Source organism: Dermacentor silvarum, chromosome 5 (genome assembly GCF_013339745.2).
Source record: "Dermacentor silvarum isolate Dsil-2018 chromosome 5, BIME_Dsil_1.4, whole genome shotgun sequence".
In the NCBI taxonomy this organism is placed as follows: domain Eukaryota; kingdom Metazoa; phylum Arthropoda; class Arachnida; order Ixodida; family Ixodidae; genus Dermacentor; species Dermacentor silvarum.
The window spans coordinates 145,063,086-145,076,137 of NC_051158.1; the positions used below are offsets into that span (position 1 = coordinate 145,063,086).

At 45.1% G+C, this 13,052-nt stretch overlaps 1 long non-coding RNA gene across 1 annotated transcript; it reads left to right on the forward strand.

Moving 5' to 3' along the window:
* Positions 1–7,272: 7,272 nt before the first annotated feature.
* On the forward strand, positions 7,273–8,539 carry LOC125946050 (uncharacterized). Its single transcript, XR_007467356.1, has 2 exons — positions 7,273–7,374; positions 8,409–8,539. It is a non-coding gene; the product is annotated as an uncharacterized LOC125946050 (long non-coding RNA).
* Positions 8,540–13,052: the final 4,513 nt, after the last annotated feature.

The window sequence follows — 13,052 nt, forward strand, 5'->3', positions numbered from 1 at the left end:
TTGTCAGAGGGACACTTCACTACTTTGAACCCTCACCACCATCTTATATTGTTGCTGGGCTCACATTCTACTCGCATATTCAACAGCTTCAACTGGCTAAGTACTCGTAACATTAATAGCCCGACTGTAAGCATGACATTCTGCCACAACTTATCCCTCTCACCACACGGGAAAGCACCGCAGCATTGTCTGTCAGTTCTGTGTGCAGCATCGCATGCATTGCAATGAGAAACATTAGAGGGACCATACACTACAATCAGGGGTGTGCAAATAGTGATTTTTGACACCAATTTGTTTACGAATCGAAAAGTGCCAGAGCAAATCGAACTGAATAGTTTTCGAATAGTTTGTGAATTGAACAGTCGTTATCACAACTAACGTAAAACGATGTTCGCATTCTAGTATTTTTAAAGTTAGCACGTTTCTATCATTACATAGCACATTATAAAGCGTTTATTAAATGCACAACTAGAGCATTAGTAGCAAACAAGCACGATCTTCACATGTGCAGGACTCTGCAGAGTGCAAATCATCGCTGTATTGCCTGTAAAGCATGGCTTCCTAAGCGACGTAGCCTGCTCTACTATGCAAGTTCTTATGCTTTGCCTATACTATGACCGCAGGAGTGAAAATTGACCATACTTTCGCTCAAATTTGGGCATAGCTGACGTTTTGACATACGTGAAAAGCATTAATAAAATAGTCGCATTTACGAATAGTGACCATGTCATTCGAAGATCGAAGCGAATAGGACACTATTTGATTCGTTATTTGAAAGTTGCGAATATTAGCACCCCCTAACTACAATTAAAGTGAAACAAAACATTTGCTACCAAAGTCACTCGGCATCATGCTTTCGATAGGGCTACATTAGCCATCATCAGGCACTGAAAAATGAAAGTTGAAATCGGTTTTACAACATTGTAAAATGTAGCATTTCTCATATTTTAGAAGGCATTTTCTCTCTTAAAAAGGGAAACCATACGACCTATTTCCTTTATGTTTGTATATACCATATAATAATAATTGCGTGTCATGTTCCGTTTATGTTGCTTCACAGATACTTTCAAATTTGAGAAAAAGCACTCCACATGAAAATGTAGCCAGTTGATCTTTGGTAGCTTTTTCTGGTAAACTACTAGGTTCTGTTAAAAACAAAATTCAGTTGCATGCTTTTGAATGGTGTGCCCACCATATCTATTTAGTCACGAAAAAAAAGTGAAATATACAACCCGCTTGGATCTCGTGAAATTTCCTACATGACCGGGCATGAATCATTGTTAGCATGAGTAGGCGTCAGTGACACCATAAAAGCAAACGTGAAAAAGTGCAAACGGTTGCAAATCTATGATGATGAGTGCCTGTAGGCTCAAATGAATGTACCTTTTTCTAATTCAGCTATGTGCATGCACGTATCCTCGCCCCACCTGCATTCCACGCCGCGCCGCCAGTATCGTAGGGTAGGTGTGCGAAGTGAGTGCGTGAACCCTTGCATGATCCACGGTAATTTACTGAGCTTGAGGGGCAGAACAATAATTTTTCTCGTGTTCTGGGCGAGAATATTGGTTAAAGGAAACACTTAGCTGTTCGTGGGAAAGACTGCAAGCACTTTTGTCGATGAAAAAGGCTCCGCGAACTAATGCTCGAGCGATAGGCGCAGCGTTTGCGACGAATCTAATGCAGGTACTTTCTGTACTTTCGATTAAACAAACCGGCGTGGAATGGTAAACGTATTGTACTGGAGTGGAGCGTACGGTCAAAAAAAAAATACCCCATGTTATCTGTGAGTTATCACGCGATTCTTGCTGAGGGAGGCAAGCATGCGTTCTACCGAGTGAGGCAAGCATGCCGTTCCACCACAGGTCGTAGGGGACAATTGGTTCGAAATCCACGACATTCTCTGGTTTAAGATTTGCACTGCGGTGTGCCTGACAACTGCAGTGGCCATGTCCACTTCACATTGAACGAATACAAGCATCTCCAGCTTAACACAGTGTAACGCAGTCATTCTCGCCAAGATGACAGCTGTGGCTTTAGCTGTGGACTCTATGGATGCTGATTGCCATGCGACTTCGACCGGACCACTGCATAACCCATACCAAAACAAAACAGAAAGGAAAAATAATACTAAAGCAATGCCCTACAACAGCAGTGGGTTGAAGAATTGGTGGAAGCATGGAGGAAGGAAAAAAAATTTTTTAAAGTTTTTTCGTCCCTCCAAGGGTGGAAGGCACTAAGTTGTAAAGTTGTACAAAAGCCTAATGATGAGAAATTTGGACGACTGCATTAGGCTTAAGCATTCTTAAAATGACCTCCCACCTCATATGAGAGTAATTATGAATTTGACATTGATCGTTTGTATGTTTTGTATACGTGGTCAATGAACCCGATTATTGCCTTTCATTCATTTTGCCCATCGCGTCATGTAGAGTGGCATGATCAGATTTCGCTAAGCGCAATAAATTTTCAGCACACGCAAACTCGCACAACACAGACGTGCATGTCACAGATGCACATGCGCGCGGGCTGCGATTTTGTAGTGATTCCTTCTCCTGATGATACTCATTTTCGCTCTTTTCGCGCTTTGTCAGTGGTAAGAGCGACGCCCCGCCCTCGTTATCAAAGCGATGAGCCGACCGTGAGCGGTGGATGATAAGAGGGGCATATAATCGAGCGGAATGCATCGCTAGAAAACCGCGACCCTGCAGTAATCAAAAAGAGTTTTGGAAGTGAGCGTTTGCATCATAACTTCTTTGCCTGCGTGCACGTTAAGTTCATCGCTCTGTCATGCATTGTCAAGCAGCTGACCACGTCTATTAGCCCGGAATATAATACCCAGACGAAGAATAAAGGCAGTGTTCGGGCGACCATATTTGTTTCCGTCCGCAACCTCCTGCTCGCGTCACACAAGTCGGCAAGATAAAGACCTGGCAGCCACCGCATCGTGATCACATCATCATGCAAGAATTAAGCACCACGCCGTGAACCCCATGCGCAGAGATCCACCACCTACACAGACCAGCATCATGACCGCACCATCGGAAGCCCTGGACGTCCCCAAGTACACTGGATCAGCGGTCGATGGACCCGTAGAAGACTGGTTTCGCTTCTTAGAGCTCCACGCAACCGCTGCATCATGGTCGGAACGGGAGATGGTCGCATGCTTCGATGAATACCTGAACGGTGAGGCATTTCGCTTCTACCTGACCCACATATTTGAATATAAAGAATTATGGAAAGAAATCAAAGAAGAGATGATCAGTCTATTTAAAGTATACGCTGGCGACTCCCTCTTTATCCAACAGCTGGAGAAATCGCAACTGGGTCGCCGTAGTCACCCGCAGTCTCCACGTAGCTATCATCATGAATGCCAACCAAAGCCACGCATGACTCGATCATCCACAATTTCCTCAAGTAGTGGTCCTCCCGAAAAGACGAAAGAAAATCGCAAGCCTACCATGATTTCACCAGTCACAGTAGACGCCTCCGTCCGCTGAGCGATATACAAGTCGCTTCGCTTCAAGACCAAACCTTCCACCAGGTTTCAGTGCCATGCAGGAGTCGCGAATATGTGCGTCTTCACTATGCTATCATACTCCTGCCATCGCGAATCCATCAGATGCGTTCGCTGCGTCTTATACGTGCGACCCGCCGCCTGGTTTCCAGTCACGCCAGTCCTCTACGACGCTCATTCCGCAGCCCGTGCTTCACAGAATTGCTTCGCATGACACATCCAATTTTCCAGAGTCGGACCTATCACTGGAAGCGCGTGGTGAAGTCACGTATACAGCCACATCATCCAATGATAGAGCATCCAGGATTCTAAGCTGCATCAATTCAGACTACGGTACCGTTCGCCCCAGTCAAGAAAAGAGCGCTGCTATAACTTCCAGCGGTGACATGAAGCATATCGCCTTCCCGCCAAGACAACAGAAGGAAACACAACCTCAACAACTACCACCGCAACATCAAAAAGGTCAACATCAACTCTGTCAACAACTTCAACGACCACGATGACGGCTTCGACACAAACGACGACAAAGAGCATTGCCGAAAACACAGATGCGACAAGAAAGGCGTGAGCGCGCCAACCTACTAAACCCAAGGCGAACCCAAGCAGGTCGTCTCCCAAGAAAAGAACATCACCAAGAACATTTTCAACACCATCAGTCAAGACTGCCCCTATTGCGGAGACAACCTCGACGACACCGCATGCGATGGCGAAAAGGACGGGTGCCCTTTTCTTGCCTCAGAAACCTCGAACAACAAGGAGTTATTTCAGGAAACGCGCATCTCAAACCATCAGAACTCAGGAAATTAACGCGCCAATGGTACCTCTCACGTGAGCGCACTATCCCAAAGAAAACTCGCAACGTGCATCCCTTCATCCGCACTAATTTCAAGAACAAACACCGCTCCTGCTGCATCAATGCACTTAAACTGTACGCACTTAAATCAGGCGCTCAACGCATACTACGATCAGTGTTCAAAAGCTACGGCACATGCAGACGTCGTCGGGTACGAAATAGTCGGGCTCGTCCACCAGAGCTATGCGTCAAGACGTTTCTTTGAAGTTGTCAAGGGTTACAGAGCCATCTTGGACTAATGCACGTTCTTATGCTTTTCATTCATCCGCCCTTGCAAATACGATTCTCTCGAGGGGAGGGGGAAGCGTGTGACGTACCGCACAAGGACGGTGCGGTGCATTAGTGGTGAAGGAGGAAGACGAAAAATAAAGGCAGTGTACGGGCGACCATGTTTGTTTCCGTCCGCAACCTCCTGCTCGCGTCACACACACACACACACACACACACACACACACATATATATATATATATATATATATATATATATATATATATATATATGAAGACCAAAGCGCACGGCCAATGCAGCGTACAGAAAAACAACATGCTTTTCTTGTCGTAGCAATGCAGTACACGCATCGTTAACAGAGCTGATCAATTACATATATGCACATGGATAATATTATGCAAAATGATACCGCCGATACAAGGAAACATTGAACAGCTTGTTTGTGTTCGGAAACCGTGATCAGGCATACAAACTAACAAAATACTGCATATTTCTGTTCGAGTAATAAATGACGAGGAATTATAAACTTAATTGTAATTGCACCGAAGCTGCGTGCCACGCATTGAGCTCAGAAATGAAGATTATAAGCACGAGGTTTCTCAACAACCACAATCATACGAAAGTAATTGTTCTAGAAACAACAGCTGCACTCCAACCAGAGCATTAAAGCGGGCACTAACTGGCCGCGGTGGGGCAGAACTTAGCAAGTGAATGGTGCCTGGATATTTCTTTCAAAGCTTTTTATTTACTAGTTCTAACAACGTACCATTATTTCATATTATTGGAGTACAGTTGCCCCGACACCACACGCCTCAAGAACACGGAAGCGACAATGGGGACACCAAAGCCACATCCCGGACTGGTCCATGGGTTGGGGCTCGCCGAGGCCCCTACTCACGGACCTCCTTCCTTCCAAATTTGATCCCCCCGCGGCCCCTTGGGTGCCCTAGAGATGCTGCGCTGCCTGCTTTATAGCTTTATATATAGTCAGGTGTTCTGCTAAGGCCTCCGTTTGCCGTTTACATATGTGCCCTCCTGGAGCAGTACTTGTAAAAAAATCGTTGCGACAAAAAGAGCACCCGGCAACGAAAAAAGCTGTCCACGACTTCTGCAACGGCACTCAGATCCTTTCCGAGTAATTATAGCATAGGTACGACGTGGTTTACTCAACATGTAGATCGTGCGAGCCGCTTTTACGAATGTGCTGCAACACGAAAATATGGTAGCATTGCCACTAAATATGCAATGACATCGGTCACGGTTGACTCTATGGTAGGATCAGTTCGCAAGGTACAAAAGTTCTAGCCATTTTCTGGTCTGGCCTGTGTGTGTGCTTCTTAATTCATGAGCAAGCATGAGTAAAATTAAGATGTAGTATCTTTCTCCATTGGAATATTCCAAAACCATCTTCTCCGCTGTCGTATTGCTCTGGCTTGTTTAGATCGCATCTTGTGCTTGCAAAATAAAACTTACGAAGAAACAGAAACACAAAGCACATTTTTCCCTTTCGCGAACCCATAAACAAAAAAAATTATAAATCAATAAGTAATCAATCGTATATGCGTGCATTCCTTGTTTCATGATGTGTATGCCTCCGCGCTCCACGTAAGTTTTCTTAATCCTTTATTTGTCAGGTTACTTAAAGTAAACAACTTATGAGTTCGTAATTTTTCTTAATTATTTCACGGCTTTCCGCAACTTTACAAGCTTTTACGACGACCGATGTACAATAACATCTTTGCGTATGAGTTGTTTGGCTGTAATCACGGCATACAAATAAATTACAACATTTCCTTTTGCATTTTTAGTCACATCATAATCTTTATAATCTAACCAGTTATAATTTGACATTGCCTTAGCATAGTGTGATATCGTCAGTAATACCGTGATTCTGAGCACTAACGTGAGGCGAAGCCAAGCTTACTAAAGCTTATTAAAGCTTGCAGTTGATGGGATCGCGACTAGGTATTGCTTACGCCTTTATATTTATGTAGTCCGTATAGTCACATTGGACTGCCTCGCATTGTTCGCCCCAGCGAAAAATTTAGGCTTCGAACTTTGCAATGTCCCAAAATCAGCGGAAGCATTACAGGCAGTACCTGCAGCCGGACTCGAACGTTCAAGTTCCACAGCAAACTCGAGAGTACGTGCTGAAAAGACCAAGGTCATCCACTGCTGCTAGTCAGGTACGTATCATTGTTGTAAGTTTCACTACTTCATACTGCGAATAACAAAAAGCAGTTACGAGTCTTATGGCGTGAGGGGCAAACTATGACGCGTCAAAGACGGTCGAGCCAAGGAACGCGTAGCATAGAGAAAGAAATTCAACAAGAGGGGACACTCGGCAAAACTGGCAACAGGAAACACGTCACCATACGTCACGCTATACTTTTGACACCGAACGTTAGCTGCCGCGAGCATCGAAAAAAAAGAAAGTGAACTTAAGTTAACAGGCATTGATTTATTTTTAAGTTCTTTGCCGCGAAAACAAAAACGTTTTCAGTACAAATGAACGTAAGCTTTGCGACTTATTTTCCTTGCCTTACCTAGCCACAGGTCAATGACGCGCGAGAGACATGCGTCATCCGCCAGACACTCCCCCGAAGCCAGCGAGCATGGCTGCGCGCGCGTTTGAGCGCTCGCGCGCGGCGACCCGTCTGTCCCCCCCCCCCCCCCTTTTTTTTTTTTAATGTAACCTGGTTTATTGGGCTCTCGGCGTATTCTTGCGTTCCTTCTGCACTGGGACAAGACACCACTGCACTATTGGACTACGGCAAGGTAAGGAATCTTGTTTCACAGTCTACGAGGCAATTAGGGTTACGGCACGGGACCGAGACTTGAGACGCAGTTAGCGAAAAACAGCTCGGCCATCCTGGCGCAGGTAATTTGAGTTAATGTATCGTGCTGAGGCATGATTCCGACGTTTCCTAGGGGATTATGGTAACTTATTTCGGTTTTTGAGCCACACTGGCTGCACAGGGCGCCGTGTCGCAGTTAGCGAGAACTAACTCGGCCGTGGTGCGTAGTCTAGTGCATCTTGCTAGAAGTTTGTGCCCCCTTCTCTGACACCAAACATTACTGAAAAGTATTTTCATAACTTTCTGAGGTACTTTTGAGGCACGCTGGCCGCACAGCGCGCTGTGACGCAGTTAGCGATAAGCAGCTCGGCCGTGGTGATAAAGTTAGTTTGGCGTGTAATGAATCTTACAGGGACAAGTCTGCGACGTTTTTTGTGGCTCCACAACAACATATACCTTCTTTCGGTACTCACGCCTGTTGAAAACGCGATGGGCGATTGCGAAGAGTGATAACATGGGGTGTGCTGCTGGCGCCGGCAGAACGCGCGAAAGATTCCGCTGACGAACATATCAGAAACTTGTAATGCGAAAATTCCGTCTTCTAAAGGACTGAAAAAAAGGCATTGCACCTACGCATTCGTCTTGAGTGCCTGTTGCGTCCATCTCTATGTATGTAGCGTACCGTCGCGTCGCCCGAGGCCAAGGGTTGGAAACGCGAAGTCGCCCGTGTATTTGTGCTGCCAAAGTGCAGAAAATCATGCCCGGAAATGGGGGAACGCTTGGAAATCAGATGTTTTCATATTTTATGGTATTGTTTGGGATAAGTCGGGTATTTTCTACGCCATGTATGTAAAAGCGAATTGCTTTTGTTTGTAATGCCGCCCATTCACCGCTTTCGCACGTTTCGCCTCTACACGCAGTATTCCTATGTCTAAACACCAAAATGACCCATGCTTGTAACATGCTGTTACGTGCTTGTAAATGTAACATGCTTGAAATTTACTTTTTTTTCAGCTGGTGCCGTCCGGTGGAGCTTCATACCGGAACTGCCTTACCTGCTGGGGTCACAACGTTGGATGAACGCACAAAAAGCGCGGAACGAGCTTTTATATAGAGCAAAATAAATATTTCCTCATTGCACAAAAGGTCTTGCGTCTACTTTGTGAAATTGCACGTGGCACAGATTCGATGGGACTTTACGAGATCGTTCGCAATAATTTTTACTAAATAATAAACCGAATCTGCACGAAGAGCAAAAAAAAAAGGGGGGGGGGCGCTGCCGGCGAGCTAGTTAGCGTTAAAAATACGCGCGCCCGAAACCGGAAGTGATTGACGCGGACCGCTTGGCACGCTGCAGTCACTTCGGCCACTGGCCCCTACGGGAGTGTCCCCACTTGTTGAATTCCTTTCTCTATGCGCACGAGGAGTAAGGATTATAAACAGGGATAAGGTGCCTCAGAAAGGCTGGCCAACGTTTCGATAGGAGGACCTATCTTCGTCAAAGGCGGCCTCGTCATCCTCGGCGGGTTAGTTTTAAAGGGTTAGTGGAGTGACGCAACGTCGATGTCCGCTGTGGCTGTCTGTAAAGGGAGAGACTGAAAAGAAAATGAGCGCCGGCGCTTGACTGGCTAGGCGCGGTTTCTAAGACGAGGCGACAAGAGCAGGAGAGCGAGAAAGTGACAAAAAAAAATATAAAAAAAAACACCGTCAGAGGGGGTTGGGGGAGCGAGAGGCGAGTGAGCGTTCGGAGGAGTCGTGGTCGGCGTGCGTTTGGGGTCCCTGAAGAGCCGGTCAGTGTGCAGGTCACAATACGAGTTGAAAGCATGACTTGAGTAGCGTAGCATCAAGGCATCGGGTAATTTTGTGGTTGACAGGGAGCAGCTTGGTCCGTCAAGGGACGTTAGCCTCACTAGTTCGCCCTAGGCGTCGTCGCGGCGGTATACAGAATTGGCGAGACCTTGTGTGGTCAAGGCGCCGAAAAAGGTATCCTGGCGTCTGGGATTTTGGACTGTCTCGGTGTGGATCTCGTGTGGAGAAAAAAAAAACCGGCGCAGGAGGGTGACAGTGTAGAAAAAATATAATTAGAAATTTAAACCTGGGGGGGGAGACAGGCGTACCTGGAAAAGCGCTCGTATGGTTGATCAATGCGTAAAAGCATGGAGGACGATAATGAATTGAGTGGTAGGGAAGATGCAGGGAATAACTGGAAATGGAAGAATAGGTGAGGTTGAGGGAAAAAAAAGAGAAAAAAAAAACCGGCACAGGTGACTGACAGCGGAAGAAATATAATTTGAAACATGAACACTGAGGGGACAGGTGTACCTGGAAAAGCGTTCGTATGGTTTATCAATGAATAAAATCATGGAGGAGGATAATAAATTGAGTGGTAGGGGAGATGCAGTGAAGAACTGGAAATGGAAGAATAGGTGAGGTTGAGCATCGAGATTAGCTGGAGGTTTAACTTGTTTTGCGCCTTTGTTAATGGTATAACAATTTAAGGTTTATGTTACTGCTTTTAGCGATTCTAAGTTGCCACGCGATAAATTCATCCCCGTGGGGTGCAGGCATTTAAACTTGTGTATGAGGTATGATTCTGTATATTTTCTCTCGCGAGGTGAACGAAAATTTGTTTGTAGTATATAGAATCTTGCTTCATCAAATATATGGCCGTGCTCATTGAAGTGGCTGGCTACTGCTTTAGGTAAATTGTGTTTTGTATCTGCGCGATGGCCGTTGAGTCTCGTGTGCATTTCTTGTCCAGTCTCACCTATGTATTGCTTGTTACAAGTGGCACATTCTAGACAGTAGACTACGTTGCTTGACGTGCAGGTGAAATTCGCAGTTACCGTGTGAATGTAATCTGACGCTGTACTTTTTACTGTAGTAGTAGATTGAATATGTTTGCATGTGGAACACCTGGAGCGGCCACAGGGACCGGATGTTGGCTTCGTCTTTGTCCTTAGTTTGGCGTGTACAAGAATGTCCTTGAAATTACTGTTCCGTCTGTAGGCTACTCTGGGCGGGTCGGGAAACATCTTATTAAGTTTCTGGTTGCTGGTGAGAATTGGGTGGTATTTCCTGAGGATATTGTTCACGTTGGGGAGTGCGTTTGAGAATTTAGTAGTAAGAAGAGGCGTTCTTGTCCTTGTGATCTTAGGGCGGGGTTTGAGGACCTTGGCTCGATCAAGCTTGGTTGCAGTGGTGTAGGCTTTCTGAAGGGCAGTGTTCGGGTAGTTCCTGCTTGATAGGGTTTCCTTAAGGTGATCGAGTCTGTCTATGTAGTCATGGTTTTCAACGCAAATGCGACGAAGTCGTGTGGCTTGGCCTTTAAAGATACCTTGTTTGCAATGTCTGGGATGGTGGCTTGTATAGTCTAGGTACTGTTGTTTATCAAAAGGTTTTCTATACAGCGTTGTCTTTAGTGTCCCATTATCAATATATATTGTTGTGTCCAGAAAGTTTATGCGCTCAATTGAAGATTCCGATGTGAATTTTATTGTTGTGTGAAAAGAATTTAGGAAAGTTACAAATTTATCTAAACTTTCCTGACCATGTTCCCATATTATGAATATAGCGTCTATGTATCGTAGGTATGTGTGGGGCTTGTGCGTGCAACGAGATAGGAAATCCGTTTCTAGAGTACCCATAAATATGTTGGCGTAGGTTGGTGCAAAAGGTGTGCCCATACTTGTCCCATGTATTTGTAGATAGTAATTTTCCTCAAATTCGAAGTAATTATATGTCAGAACTAGTTCAAGAAGAGACAAGTATACTTCAATAGAGTGTTGTGCATTGTGTTTGGACAGCGTTTCTTTTATCGAGTTTAAACCATCAGGGATTGGAATGTTGGTGTACAGGGCCGTGACGTCTAGTGTTGCGAGAATTACGTTTTGCGGTAGTGTGCCTTTTGTATTAATGTCCTCTATAATTCTGAGTAGATGGGGGGTATCTTGTACAAATGACGCAAGTGTTTTCGGAAAGTCACCAAGGAAGTGGTTAAGAAATGTGGAGAGGCTTTCTGTCGGGGTGTTGTCGTTCGATACTATCGGACGCCCTGGGATATTAGCGGTGTGAAGTTCAGTGGGTGGAATTTTATGAATTTTCGGAAGGAGATAGAAGCGTCCTGCAGCTTTGTTGCTTGGTTTAAGAAATTTGAATTCTGACGGTGTTATCAATTCATCATCCAAAAGTGATTTCAGCCTGTTGGTAATTTTCAGTGTGTATGGTAACGTCGGATCATTGTCTAGCTTACGGTAATGTTCAGGGTTGTTTAGCTGTCTGTAAGCCTCGTGCTTGTACTTATCTATCGGCCAAATAACTATACGTCCACCCTTATCTGCTTCCTTAATGACAATGTCGTTCCGGCAACTAAGATTTGAAATGATACGATTCTCTGATGAAGTTATGTTTTTAGGTCGCTTAGCTGTCTTGGATTGGCTTATAATTTCTTTAGTAACAGTTTGGAGGTATAGGTCGAGTTCTATGGCTTGTTATGGTTCAGGAGTCCAAGTAGATTGGGCTCTAAGTGGGGTCGTCACGGTGTCTAGTGCGTTGTTGTCGGCGAAAAAATGTCTTATCCGCATTCGTCGGGAAAATTCCGAAAGATCCTTGTGAAGCTCAAATTCATTTATTGTGTTGTTCGGGGGACAAAAGTTTAGGCCCTTGCTAAGTACGTCTATTTCTTCCCTACTTAATGTTTTTGAAATATCTACAACATTAGACTGATTTAATTTTGGGGAGCCTTCAGCCACGTCTGCTATTTGTAGATTCGAGCTCCCTTTTGTTGGCGTGAGGTAGCCGTTTGCCTGGAAGGTTGTTTTCTGATTGAAGTTCGCTTTCTTCCTCCGTTTTTGAACCAGTTTTCGAGACTGTGCTTCGTGGTACTGTTCTAAATCTTTCGTCTCATCTTGTGTCAGAGCTATGTTCTGAAGTCTATGGTTAAAACTTTCCAGTTGTTCTTCGCAGTGTTCCGTGAGTATATTCAAAAGTGAGAAGGAGGCATTGTTTAATGTTGTCTGCCAGTTTGCACGATGATGGGGTGGGAGTGTTCCTAGAGCTGGTATAGCCTTCAGGGTTAGTCCCTTGGGGATTATATTGTTCTATGTGCAGTCTGTGTACGTTTTCAGATGAAAAGTGTAACTCACACGTTTCTTGGTAAGTTTTCTGGCCTGTAGAAATTCTGTACTGCGTGGCTGAGTGTGGTTATTAACTTTCAATGACTGTCATTTATTTGCCTTTTGGCGGGTAGATTTGCCTGTCGTTTGCTTCTGTTTAGCAGGTTTGTTTCCGCATGCCTCACTTAGTTCCACCTCTGTTTCTGTTTGAGTCTTTGCGTGTGCAGGCGAGTGTGTTGGTGTCTGTGTGAATGTTTCGGTTATGAATTTTGTGTTGTCTGTGACAGTTGTGTCTGTTTGTACTGCCATTGCGTGTGCAGGCGAACGTGTGGGTGTCTGTGTGAATGCGTCGGTTATGGATTTCGTGTTGCCTGTAACAGTTGTGTCAACGGCAGTGCAAACAGACACAACTGTTACAGGCAACACGAAATCCATAACCGACGCATTCACACAGACACCCACACGTTGGCCTGCACACGCAATGGCAGTACAAACAGACACAACTGTCACAGACAACACAAAATTCATAACCGAAACATTCACA